Source organism: Rutidosis leptorrhynchoides, chromosome 4 (assembly GCF_046630445.1).
Source record: "Rutidosis leptorrhynchoides isolate AG116_Rl617_1_P2 chromosome 4, CSIRO_AGI_Rlap_v1, whole genome shotgun sequence".
NCBI lineage: Eukaryota > Viridiplantae > Streptophyta > Magnoliopsida > Asterales > Asteraceae > Rutidosis > Rutidosis leptorrhynchoides.
Window position 1 is genome coordinate 459550769 of NC_092336.1, and position 14270 is coordinate 459565038.

The 14270-nt window shown below is 32.4% G+C and overlaps 1 non-coding gene across 1 annotated transcript; it reads left to right on the forward strand.

The window, feature by feature from the left end:
* The first annotated feature begins 12151 nt into the window (after nt 1-12151).
* LOC139846058 (small nucleolar RNA R71) lies at nt 12152-12258 on the forward strand. The gene has a single exon (XR_011758804.1). It is a non-coding gene; the product is annotated as a small nucleolar RNA R71 (small nucleolar RNA).
* The last annotated feature ends 2012 nt before the right edge of the window (nt 12259-14270 follow it).

The window sequence follows — 14270 nt, forward strand, 5'->3', positions numbered from 1 at the left end:
TTTCAAGACAACTATTAAGAAGTATTTAACTTCAACCTTCTTTATCTCACGGGTCCGAACACATGCTTTGGGATCATATATTAAATGTGTTCCAATCTTCAGATAGTATGCTTTTCTCATTAAATTCAAGCTCCTAGCGTTATACTAGAAGGGAATTGGGTATCCCACTATGGAAGATCTAAATGAACTTCAATCCCACAACATTAGCCAACGTGTGCGCACTACCGGCTAATGCTTTTATCAAATGATTTAGTCAAATTTTGTTGTGACCCAACAAAATCCACATACATCACTTCATTCGTGATAAACCTCACGAAACATAATTTGTCTAAGGCACAAGCGTCTAGACTTTCACTTGTTCAAATACATGTCTTGGTCACATCACATCACATCCCATAACTAGGGATCACCATGAACTTTAATCTTATTCATTATGACTTCGATCAATTTCCATTCTTTTGAAATCCTTTAAACCAAGGATTTACTAAGTTCTTATTATACCATAAGAACCTTGTGAGTACTCAAGACAATTGATTGATTAGTCCTTGCACATGTCCACTTTTCACAAGTCATCAATGTAAACATATAATTTATACACCTTGATAATGTATCCCCATTATCCTTATGTACATAATTGTCGCCATTACATTAGATGGTAAGATCATAATTATAAACATCCCTTAGTCAATCCACTTCTTAAAACCAAGAGTCAATGACAATAAGTTTATAATTTCAATAATCTCAACATCAACCTTTTGATTCAAGATACCTCATCTATACCAAGTGTAAAATTCAACAACTTGTAGATGTATAATCCTCTTGATCAATAGTAAACTCAAAATAATTTAATATGCCTTAAGGATTCAAATTGTGAATTAAACCATAGTCCATGGTTGACTTTTACAAGTATGTTAGTACTAAAGTCCCATCACAATAAATTTCACTAGATCATGCTTGCTCTTTCTAACACCATGCTATATTGGCCACTTGATGTAATATCATACGTCATACCACAATTTTCAAAGCAAACCGGTGTTTGAAACAAATAAGCAACATCTAATCCCATTCCATATTAAAACGTATTAGTTTCACTAACTTGTACCAATTTGATAGACCATCAAATGGTTTATGGACATCCTTCACCAATAAATAAAGATTTCATGATCATTTTATTTAGTAACAAAGCAGTCACTTCACAACCATACAAAGTTGTCTTGTAACTTTTCCAACAGATTATTACCACCTGTTAAATAGCATAACAATTGTCATCAATTAATCCATTGTCTTACCAACAATCACAATTGTGAATAATAGGGGGTTTCTATGTCAATATTCAAAGAATATGATTTAAAACCTTCCTTTATTGACACTACATGTATCCATACATGATACATGCATATTATACACATATAATAGAAGTCAACATAAATGTGTGACTTATGTTTCAATGTAATCACTATTGCCTGTAGTGACCCGAACTTTTTCATGTGTATATATATTAAATGAAATTGTTATTTACATGATTAAGTGTTTTCAACATATTAAGCAATCAAACTTGTTAAGACTTGATTAATTGAAATAGGTTTCATGTAGACATTTGACCATCCAAGTTGACAGGCGATTCACGAATGTTAAAACTTGTAAAACCGACATGATGATATATATATATGGATATATATATATATATATATATATATATATATATATATATATACATGATATATGATATGTAAGTATATCATTAGGTATATTAACAATGAGTTATATACACAAAAATGAGATTACTAAGTTAAGAAACACGAAACGATATATACGACGATTATCGTTATAACAACGTCTTACTAAATACATATGAATCATATTAAGATATTGATACACTATGTTTAACATGATAAAATGTTAATTAAGAAGATCATTAAGTGTGTTAATAATGAATTACATATGTAAAAACAAGACTGCTAACTTAAGAGTTTCGAAACAATATATATATGTAACGATTATCGTTGTAATAGTATTTTAACATATATATATGATGTTAAGATATATTTTTACATCATGTTATTATGTTAACATAACAATTTAACATCCCATTTAAGTATAATAACAATAGATTAGTTACATTTAACAAGATCGTTAACTTAAAGGTTTCAAAACAACACTTACATATAACGACTAACGGTGACTTAACGACTCAGTTATAATGTAAATACATGTATTGTATTAATATGTATTAGTACACTTTTGAAAGACTTAAAGACACATATCAAAGTACTTCTACTTAGCAAAAATGCTCACAGTTACATTCCCATTTGTTTCCATCAACATTTCTACTCGTATGCACCCGTATTCGTACTCGTACAATACACAACTCCTAGATGTATGTACTATTAGTATATACACTCCAATGATTAGCTCTTAGCAGCCCATGTGAGTCACCTAACCATTTAAGAACTATCATTTGGCAACTAGCATGAATGATTACACAAAATTATAAACTAATGTGACTTTATATGGAGTACCTACATCACATTTTCAATCATCACCATAAACACTTTCATTTTTCAATTTTTATGCATCAAACTAAACTCTCTTAAGTGTTCTTCCATTGTTCTAAGTGTTCTTCATCTTTTTCTTCATAATCTAGCTCAACCTAGTTCAATCTAGTTAAGCTAGATCAACATACAAAACAACTACTCAAGAAAACTTCAAGAACACTTTCAAGTTTACTAGCTTACTTTAAATCTTGCAAATCCATTTCAAGTAATCATCCAACCTCAAGAAATCTTTCTTATTTACAGTAAGATATCTTTCTAATTCAAGGTAATACTCATACTCAAACTATGATTCAATTTCTATAACTATAACAATCTTATTTCGAGTGGAAATCTTACTTGAACTTGTTTTCGTGTCATGATTTTGCTTCAAGAACTTTCAAGCCATCCAAGGATCCTTTGAAGCTAGATCTATTTTTCTCATTTTCATTAGGTTTATCCACAAAACTTGAGGTAGTAATGATGTTCATAACATCATTCAAATCATATATATAAAACTATCTTATTCGAAGGTTTAAACTTGTAATCACTAGAATATAGTTTAGTTAATTCTAAACTTGTTCGCAAACAAAAGTTAATCCTTCTAACTTTACTTTTAAAATCAACTAGACACATGTTCTATATCTATATGATATGCTAACTTAATGATTTAAAACCTGAAAACACGAAAAACACCGTAAAACCGAATATACGCCGTCGTAGTAACACCGCGGGCTGTTTTGGGTTAGTTAATTAAAAACTATGATAAACTTTGATTTAAAAGTTGTTCTTCTGGGAAAATGATTTTTCTTATGAACATGAAACTATATCCAAAAATCATTGTTAAACTCAAAGTGGAAGTATGTTTTTCAAAATGGTCATCAAGACGTCGTTCTTTCGACTGAAATGACTACCTCTTATAATATTGAATTGTAACCTGTATTTCTGACTATAAACTTATAATTTTTCTGTTTAGATTCATAAACTTAAGTTCAATATGAAACCATAGCAACTTGAATCACTCAAAACGGATTTAAAACGAAGAAGTTATGGGTAAAACAATATTGAATATTTTTGCTTGTTGTAGCTACGTGAAAATTGGTAACAAATCTATATTAATCATATCCTAGCTAACTTATATTGTATTATACATATATTCTAATATATTATGTAATCTTGGGATACCATAGACACGTCTGCAAATGTTTTGACATATCATATCGACCCATGTATATATATTATTTGGAACAACCATAGACACTCTATATGCAGTAATGTTTGAGTTAGCTATACATGGTTGAGGTTGATTCCAACAATGTATATACTTTGAGTTGTGATCTAGCCTGAGACGTGTATACACTGGATCGTGGATTGATTCAAGAAAATATATATCGATTTATTTCTGTACATCTAACTGTGGACAACTAGTTGTAGGTTACTAACGAGGACAACTGACTTAATAAACTGAAAACATTAAAACGTATTAAAAATGTTATAAATTATTTTGAACATACTTTGATATATATGTACATATTTGTTATAGGTTCGTGAATCGACCAGTGGCCAAGTCTTACTTCCCGACGAAGTAAAAATCTGTGAAAGTGAGTTATAGTCCCACTTTTAAAATCTAATATTTTTGGGATGAGAATACATGCAGTTTTATAAATGTTTTACAAAATAGACACAAGTACGTGAAACTACATTTTATGGTTGAATGATCGAAATCGAATATACCCCTTTTAGCTTGGTAGCCTAAGAATTAGGGAACTGGCCCCTAATTGACGCGAATCCTAAAGGTAGATCTACGGGAACTAACAACCCCCATTCTGGAATTTGGAATGCTTTAGTACTTCGAGTTTATCATGTCCGATGGGTGTCCCAGAATGATGGGGATATTCTATATGCATCTTGTTAATGTCGGTTACCAGGTGTTCACCATAAAAATGATTTTATACAGATTGTATATTATTGAAAGATGAAATCTTGTGGTCTATTATTAATACGATTTGATATATATAGGTTAAACCTATAACTCACTAACATTTTTGTTGACGTTTAAAGCATGTTTATTCTCAGGTGATTATTAAGAGCTTCCGCTGTTGCAAGCTAAAATATGGACAAGATTTGGTGTCAGCATGCTTGTATAATATTGTTTAAAACTGCATTCGAGATTTACTTTGTTGTAACATATTAATATTGTAAACCAATATGTATTGGTAGTGTGTAAGTGTGATATTTTTAGATTATCATTTCTGGATAATCTAGGTGGTGTCCTTTTAACCTTGTCGATAAAATAAAGGTTATGGTTTGTTTTAAAAATGAATGCAGTCTTTGAAAAATGTCTCATATAGAGGTCAAAACCTCGCAACGAAATCAATTAATATGGAATGTTTATAATCAATATGAACGGGACATTTCATTGCCTTCATTAAAATTTCAACAAACCACGAAACTAAACTGTGTTGATATGAACATAAGTAAATAATCATCAACCGCACTTTTGGATTTAAATCCCAACAAACCCATGGTTTCTATAAAAATAAAGTAAACTGATTTACGATTTCAATCAAAATAATGGTACCTTCTCATTTAAAAGAATGACACCTTTTATTTTCAATCAAAATAAAGGTACCTTTTCCAATTAATAACGGTTACCCAACAATTACCATTACCATTTTTATAAAATGGTACCTTTTCTTTTATTAACCCACTGATCGAAACAAACCCTTGTAAAAAACCATTAAAATGCATATAATCATAATCACAAGTACCATACAATACTTGTATATAATATATATTTTCTATATCCATCAGTAACATTATGCAGGAATAAATTATGTAACATCCCAGGTAACACGTTCCCCGTAGCATGATATAGTCCGCTTTGCCCGTAGGCGCACAGATTTTTCTTGGCGACCAAACACGACGAGCACTTTCCCAGTAGGTCACCCATCCTGGTAGTGCTCTCACCTGAGCACGCTTAACTGCAGAGTTCTCATGGGATCTGCTGCGCTTGTGGTCCCAAAACGCGTCATGCTAGGAAAGGTCTCCACACCCTTATAAGGCATGCTTCGTTCCCCTCTCCAACCGATGTGGGACGGATGTAATACGGATGTTACAATCCTCCCCCTAATGGGACATAACGTCCTCGCTGTGCACGTTTGGTCCGGGGCCTGGCTCTGATACCATCTATAACATCCCAGGTAACACGTTCCTCGTAGCATGATATTGTCTGTGGAGCACTTTTCCAGTAGGTCACCCATCCTGATGTGTGCAGCGGAGGTGTATGAAATATACTATTATTTTAATACGAAATATGATACAAACTATACAAGTTTTATTTAATTTACAGATGGGATATACCTAAACTCTGCTATAACACTATAGGCAGTGTACCTAATAGTAGAGTAGTGTAGTTTTTAGTAAGTCCGGTTCGTTCCACAGGGAGCTAGTGATTACATACTATATTTTTAACAAATATATTTATATATAAAATATATAATTATATATAATACTATTATATAAAAGGTGGTTTTTACCGTTTAATGACCGGATTGTCGATTTTATATTTTAAGCGTAAAGATAAATGACGATAATATAAATGATAGAATTTAAATTACGATAAAGTAAATTGCAGTAATTAAAATGACAGTAAATAAAGGTACGATGAAATATGAAATAAAAGTATTATGCTTATTTAAACTTCCGTAATCATGATGTTTGACGTTTTGATTTTAATTCATTACTCTGGGTTAATTGTCCTTTGTCCTGGATTTATTTGAAACCTATCTGGTTTTTGTCCATAATAGTTCATCGGTCATAATTATAAAATGCTCGACAAATTAACCTTATTCCCGAAGTCAAATATTCCAACTAATTAGGGTTTTAAACTGTAACAAGGTTTTAATACTTTGTTAATAATTACACCAGGTTATCAACTGCGTGTAATCCAAGGTTTTAATACTTTGTTAACAATTACACCAATTACCCTTGTATGTAATCCACCTCTGTTTTAATAAGATATGAACATTAATTTACCCACTTGATCAGTTTGAATAATCAATTACCCAACCCAAATAATTAATAAATGATCGTAAAAGATGTCGTATAAACGTCACTAAATAGGACATGCATAATCATTTAATAATTATTAGATTAACTAATTTGAAGATAGGTTCGACAGATTCCAATGAGTTGTCATTCGATTAGACAATACCCCCCATCTATTAATAGTTCATAGTCCAATGTCCACAAGTGTCGGTCTTTTGTTCAAACCCGAATTATGGTACAAAATTCAATAACCCCGTCTTAATATTTAGTCCAACATCACGATTACTTCGGCTCAAATAAGCATAATAATAACTTAGTTACGAGACATTAATTTAAAAAGGAAGAACATAGCTTACAGTGATTATTTATCTCGTAGCGTTACACGGACAGAGTTCCGAATTTAAAACCCGTAAGACATTTCTTACACTAACCTTATTATTATTAACTTAAATTAAAATTAAAATTATAATATAAATATAAATATATAGATTGAGAATCAGAGAAACAGAAAAGAAAAAGATGTGTGTTTTACGTCGAGCAGAAGCTCGCTTTTATAGGCAACTTGATCCAGGGTGGCTCCGCGATTACGATGGTTTATAGGCTAAGGGCTCCGCGATTGCGGAGGTCAGGAATCCAGCTCATTCATTGAATTTTAAATGTGGGCTGCTGATTTTTATAATATATATATATATATATATACATATATATATATATATATATATATATATATATATATATATATATATATATATAATATTATGTAATTATATATATATTATATTATATTCTTGTGCATAGTTGACTTGTAATTTTAGCTCCGTTGACTCGTACGTTGATACTCGGTTTATGTCTCGGTTCCGGATTTGCGAACGTCTTTTCGTACGCGTAGATATCTTGTACTTTGCGTTCCGCGACTTGTACTCTTGTAATTTTTAGACGTTTCTTATCAATAAATGGAACCACTTGGATTGTATCTTGTACATTTGAGCTTTTTGGTCATTTGCGTCTTCAAATCGTTGTTTTCTTTTTTTGTCTTCGCACTTATTTATTTAAACGATTACAACTTAAAAATAGAACAATTGCAACTAAAAACTTTACATATTGGGATAATATTGCGACTAAATATATGTTCATTTGGAGCGCTATCAAATATCCCCACACTTGAACGTTGCTTGTCCTCAAGCAATACAGAACTTGAAATAAAATCACACTTCACTCGAATCACTTTTTTTTATTCTCACACTTTATACATCAGTGATTTTGATACGGTGGTATAAACAATGATAGTAATGATGTGGTTTACAGTCCCATATAACTATGAAAATTTAGATCCTTTAAGGAAATTAGATCTTTATGAAAACACTTGATCTTTTGAAAATTCATTCTAGCTTTTACCCTAGATAAGTTTTCCGGAATAACCCTTCACAGGTGTTTGTAAAATATTTTTGTGGGTTGTGTGAGTTTCATATTTTAAAATTTTAGCTCAAAACTTGCGGTTTTGTGTCACCCATTTGCTAACCTTGAATTAGGAAAGCAACACATCCAGTATACTTGTTCCGTATATTAACTTTCGGTAAACTATCGTCCGGTTGTAAAGGAAAGCGTTGAACAAGCAACTGTTAAGGAGATGTCTAATGACATGCAGATAATCATGGTCTACAACGTGTCAGATGCAATTACTATCCTTTGTAGGAGAAATAGTAAAGATCACCCTATAATTTTTCGGTCTGGCACAAGGTCCTGTCTTCGACCATGCTATGCAACCACCGTTCTTACGGTTGACACCCGATTTGGTTCAGGTGACCTAATGAATTCCAGGTGAATTCCTAGGATTTTACGTTCAATGGTAATGAACGCATTGAAAATAGGTTTTCAGAAAACAAATCGGTTTTAATTTTGATCAAAATATTTTCTCGTTCAAGCTCGAGTTTAGATATCATCGAATTCCATGAGTTTGAATTCTCAATCTTTAAGGTCAATATCAAGGATTGAGTAATATCAGGCTTAAATGCTGATTTTTAATCTTTTAAGTAGATTATCCTTTCTGGGGGTCTGGTTCATTAGTCTTATCAAGCTAATTTGCACGGCGCCCTCCCCATTTTACGAGACAGATCCTCTCATGGTTAGGATAAGTCTGATCACATGGCGACCCTGTTTGATGCTGAGGTCCGTGGATTTCCTGCTGATTTTAGAGATGACTTTTCTAGATTTTTCGTCAACCTATAGCTGGTCTGAACGACAACTTCCTGACCTAAATCAGAAAGCGCGTTTCTTTTTCGGAAGACTTTACTTCCTTCATTTCTTTTTTCCGGAAGACTTTACTTCCTTTTAAATCAAGTGGCACATTTCTTTCAAATATATTATAAGAAATCGGGTAAAACTGATTAAAATCATCCAAAACAAAAGTACCTTCCATTATTTGTACAAAAATATGTGATATGTGATTTAAATAACTTGGTAAATTTTTCCAACACTTGGCTTTTATATTTCTTTCTTTGCCTTTTTATTCTCTTCTATTCCATTTAAATGAATTCAAGCGTTTTGGGTTGTTTCTCAATTTATATCCTTTCTGAGGTAACAATAATTTCGGTGTTAATACATAGTTTTATCGTTCATAAATATGTATAAACATGATTTTGAGTTCATTTAGTTGAAAATTTTTAAAAATTTTACTATAAGTGGGTAGTCAGTATATATGACTAGGGTTGTTCTTTATTATCAGAGAGCACTAGATTCTAATACAACTACTGCGTTACTAGTAAAATTTAACGGTGGCTATTAAACCAAATTTATAAGTCAAATGTTTAAAACCCGAAAGAATTTAATCTCTTCCCACACTTAAGATCTTGCAATGTCCTCATTTGTAAGAAATCAGTAACAATTTAAATTATTGAGGGTGATTAGTGTAAAAAGATGATTAAGATTTACCAAAGTTTACAAATATATTGTTCTTTGTTTGAATGATAAATGGTGCACATCATTTGTTCATTCCTGCAGTTGTTATATCACATTTGATAGTTTGCGTCTTGTCGTCAAAATTAGTAGCTTTTACTGAACTTAATGTCAGTCTTTGAAAGTGCGATGTTTTACTCGCTTTTGTATATAACATAAAATACAAACATATATATACATAATAATTAATTTATTTATTTATTTATTATTTTTTTATAAAACCTTAATTTATTAAAACAATTTAAATGAATAATTAAAAATTGTCGTTTTAAAGCGAGTGTTTTAATAAGCAAAGATTTTCAGGTTTTTTTAATTTTTTTGGCATACTTAGATCAATAATATTAAAATAATGATAATAAAATTTTTCGCCCCGCCCTCGGGTAAAGCAATTTCGGTTTCATGACCTAGTCTTTAACTTACGACGAATTTTAGAAATCATTTTTTAAACTTAATGAAATAAAGTAAATTTTATTTTTAAATTCACACAAAACTTAAATTTAAAAATGCATATTAATTTAATATAAAACCTATAAAACAAAAAAATTCAGAATGAGGGGAGAAAACTAGTTCTTTAGTGTCTGCTAGTGGAAAAGACCACTCGAATTCCATTCTCGGAACTACACGAGAACAGAACAACTAACTCTAGACAGCATTTTATTTTTAGAACATTTGAATCTCCCCACACTTAGATAGCTGTGGTTTCGAAATTATGATTAACTTCATCGTTAATTTCTCTTGGACCATAATCAACTTGCATATCTGTGACTTTTGCTTTAAACCATTGGTTGGATTCCTGTGTAATATCCACAAATTCAACTAGTTTCGCCTTTTATTTAGGCGATTGATTGGATACTAACTGGTTACATAACTTAAAGTTCCCCTTGGTTCTAGCATAGCGAATCCGTTTAATAAGTTTCTTCATTGAACTGTTAATAACGGGGTCATTTAATTTCGTATCAACAACGGGGTTCTTTGTTATCAAGTCATCATTAGGTGTTACTTCATCTTCCCCACACTTAGGCGTTTTATTATTGCTAAACACTACCGTTGGAGTTGGTAAAACAATATGGTTCTTATCAATCATTTTTATTGGTTCAACGGTTTTGGTTGGTGGAGATTTAGACTTTCGAATCACAAAGGTGATAGATTTTTCACCATTACTGAGTGTCATTCTACCCTCTCTTACATCAAATAACTCCTCGGTGGACGCTAAGAATGGTCGACCTAAAATTAGAGGAATGTTTGAGTCCTCTTCTATGTCAATGACAATAAATTCGACTAGAAAGGTTAAATTACCTACTTGAACGGGTAGGTTATCAGCAATTCCAACTGGGTGCCTAATGGTTTAATCAAAGAGTCGAACATTCATTTCCGTTGGAATTAACTCACCTACTCCTAATCTCTTATATAATGAAAGAGGCATAATACTCACATTCGCACCTAAATCTGCTAGTGCATCATACATGACACAATCACTAAGTAGACAAGGAACAATAAATTCAAGCGGATCACCCAACCTGGGTGGAAGTTTTGGTGGAACTGTCTTCACCGGGTTTATCTTTAAGGTTTTTGTTTCTTGCACTTTCTTATTCTTCTTCTTCTTTTCAGAGGTATCACAAACTTTATTACTTATCACTTGCTCATACTCAACTCCTTTTCTTGGAAACGGGATGGGTGGTCTGTATGGTGCCACCACTGGCTTTACATACTAGGGTGGTGGTGGTGTAACTTCTTCATTGTTACTCACATCTAAAACATTCCCATCTTCTGATGCTGGTTTTTCAGAATTTGTTGACACCATATTAACATTCTCATTCCGAGGATTTACTTCAGTATTACTCGGTAGCTTTCCTTGTTCCCTCTCACTCATCATGCTAACAAGAGTACCTACGTGTTTTTTTAGATTCAAAATGGAAGCTTGTTGAGTTCTTAATGACTGATCAAACCTCTCATTCGTTTGGGTTTGAGATGTAATAAATTGTGTTTGAGATTCCATTAGCTTTGCCATCATTTCTTCCAGATTTAGCTTTTTCTCTTCGGTTTGTTGTGGTGGTTTATACAAGCCAGGTCTTTGTTGATTGAAAGTGTTGTTTTGAGTTGGTTGGTTATTCGGACCTTGTTGGTTGTACGAGTTATTGTTGGGTCCATTTGGATTGTAAAGAATGTTTTGATTTCGATTAAAGTTTGGCCTTGGCGGTTGATAATTATTTTGATAATTATTTCCCGGCCTTTGGTTCATGTAGGAAACATTCTCACGTTGTTCCATCGTTTGCTCAATGTGACAATCTTTCGTTAAGTGTGGTCCACCACATTGCTCACAACTGATTCGTATTGCGTGAATATCTTTAGTCATCTTTTTCATTCGTCTCTCGAAAGCATCTATTTTTACGGAAACGGAATCAAAGTCATAGCTAGAATCGGCTCTAGCCGCTTTAGATGAACGAAAAATATCTTTTTCCTGGTGCCACTCATGCGAGTGGGATCCTGTGTTATCAGTGATTTTGTGAGCTTCGGTTGCGGTTTTCTTCATAATGGAACCACCAGCTGCTGTGTCGATGTCTTTTCGTATAGCAACGTCGACACCTTAGTAGAATATTTGTACTATTTGATAAGTGTCTAAACCGTGATGAGGACATCCTCTCAACAACTTTCCGAATCTTGTCCACGCCTCACATAATATTTCATTTGGATTTTGCGCGAACGTAACAATTTCTCCTTGAAGTCTTACGGCTTTAGATGCTGGAAAAAATCTTTTAAGAAATTTCTCAACTAAAACATCCCATGTGTCAATCGCTCCTTCAGTTAACGATTCTAACCAATCTTTGGCTTCTCCCTTTAAAGTCCAGGGAAATAACATGAGATAGATCTGTTCATCCTCAACTTCTCTGATTTTAAATAGCGTACAAATCATATTAAAGGTTCAAAGATTTTCGTTTGGATCTTCTTTTGGCGTACCACTATATTGGCATTGATTAGTTACCATGTGTAGGATTTGTCCTTTGATTTCATAATCTGGCGCATTAACATCTGGCCGAATAATGGCGTGACCTTGGCCAGTGCGTGTGGCTCTCATTCGGTCTTCCATACTTTGAGGTTCCGTTACTTCCATAATTAAATTTATTGAATACGAATCACTAGAGGATTCTGATTTAATGATTTATGGTTCAGGAGGAATGGTTAGTGGTTCAGGATCATGAAATTGTCCTTGAATATCCTCTGGGTTCTCAATTGTGAAGTCGGGTTCAAAAAATGGATTATCGGAAATTTGAATTGGAGTACTTGTTCGATTAGATGATGATTCTAAATAAAAATCAACGGCGACAATATTGGCTAGATGTCTTGATCGAGTTACAGGTGGTGAACGTATGAAAGGTGGTGAACGTTTTGCTTGGTGCATTCACTGAATATCCTATTAGTTATAAAGATAAAAATTATATAAGTTATCAAATTAATAGACTTTTCTGATTTTGCCCACATTTCGAATAGCCAATAGATGTAGCAGGTAGCCAGGACTCTTTAAATCGGAAGTCCACAACTCGCCACTAACAAATCCAACTATTACTACGAACCAGAAAATTTGGATGTCTATTGAAATGTCCCGTTCATATTGATTATAAACATTCCATATTAATTGATTTCGTCGCGAGGTTTTGACCTCTATATGAGACGTTTTTCAAAGACTGCATTCATTTTTAAAACAACCATAACCTTTATTTTATCTATAATGGTTTAAAAACCATTACGTAGATTATCAAATAATGATAATCTAAAATATACCGTTTACACACGACCATTACATAATGGTTTACAATAAGAATATATTACATCAAAAATAAGTTTCTTGAATGCAGTTTTTACATAATATCATACAAGCATGGACTCCAAATCTTGTCCTTATTTTAGTATGCAACAACGGAAGCTCTTAATAATCACCTGAGAATAAACATGCTTAACACGTCAACAAAAAATGTTGGTGAGTTATAGGTTTAACCTATATATTATCAAATCATAATAATAGACCACAAGATTTCATATTTCAATATACATCCCATACATAGAGATAAAAATCATTCATATGGTGAACACCTGGTAACCGACATTAACAAGATGCATATAAGAATATCCCCTATCATTCCGGGAAATCCTTCGGACATGATAAAAATGAATTCGAAGTACTAAAGCATCCGGTACTTTGGATGGGGTTCGTTAGGCCCAATAGATCTATCTTTAGGATTCACGTCAATTAGTAGATCGGTTTACTAATTCTTAGGCTACCAAGCAAAAGGGGCATATTCGGCTTCGATCATTCACCCATATAATGTAGTTTCATTTACTTGTGTCTATTTCGTAAAACATTTATAAAACTGCATGTATTCTCATCCCAAAATATTAGATTTTAAAAGTGGGACTATAACTCACTTTCACAGATTTTTACTTCGTCGGGAGTAAGACTTGGCCACTGGTCAATTCACGAACCTATAACAATATATATATATATATATATATATATATATATATATATATATATATATATATCAAAGTATGTTCAAAATATATTTACAACATTTTTAATACATTTTGATGTTTTAAGTTTATTAAGTCAGCTGTCCTCGTTAGTAACCTACAACTAGTTGTCCATAGTTAGATGTACAGAAATAAATTGATATATATTATCTTGAATCAATCCACGACCCAGTGTATACACGTATCAGGCTAGATCACAACTCAAAGTATATA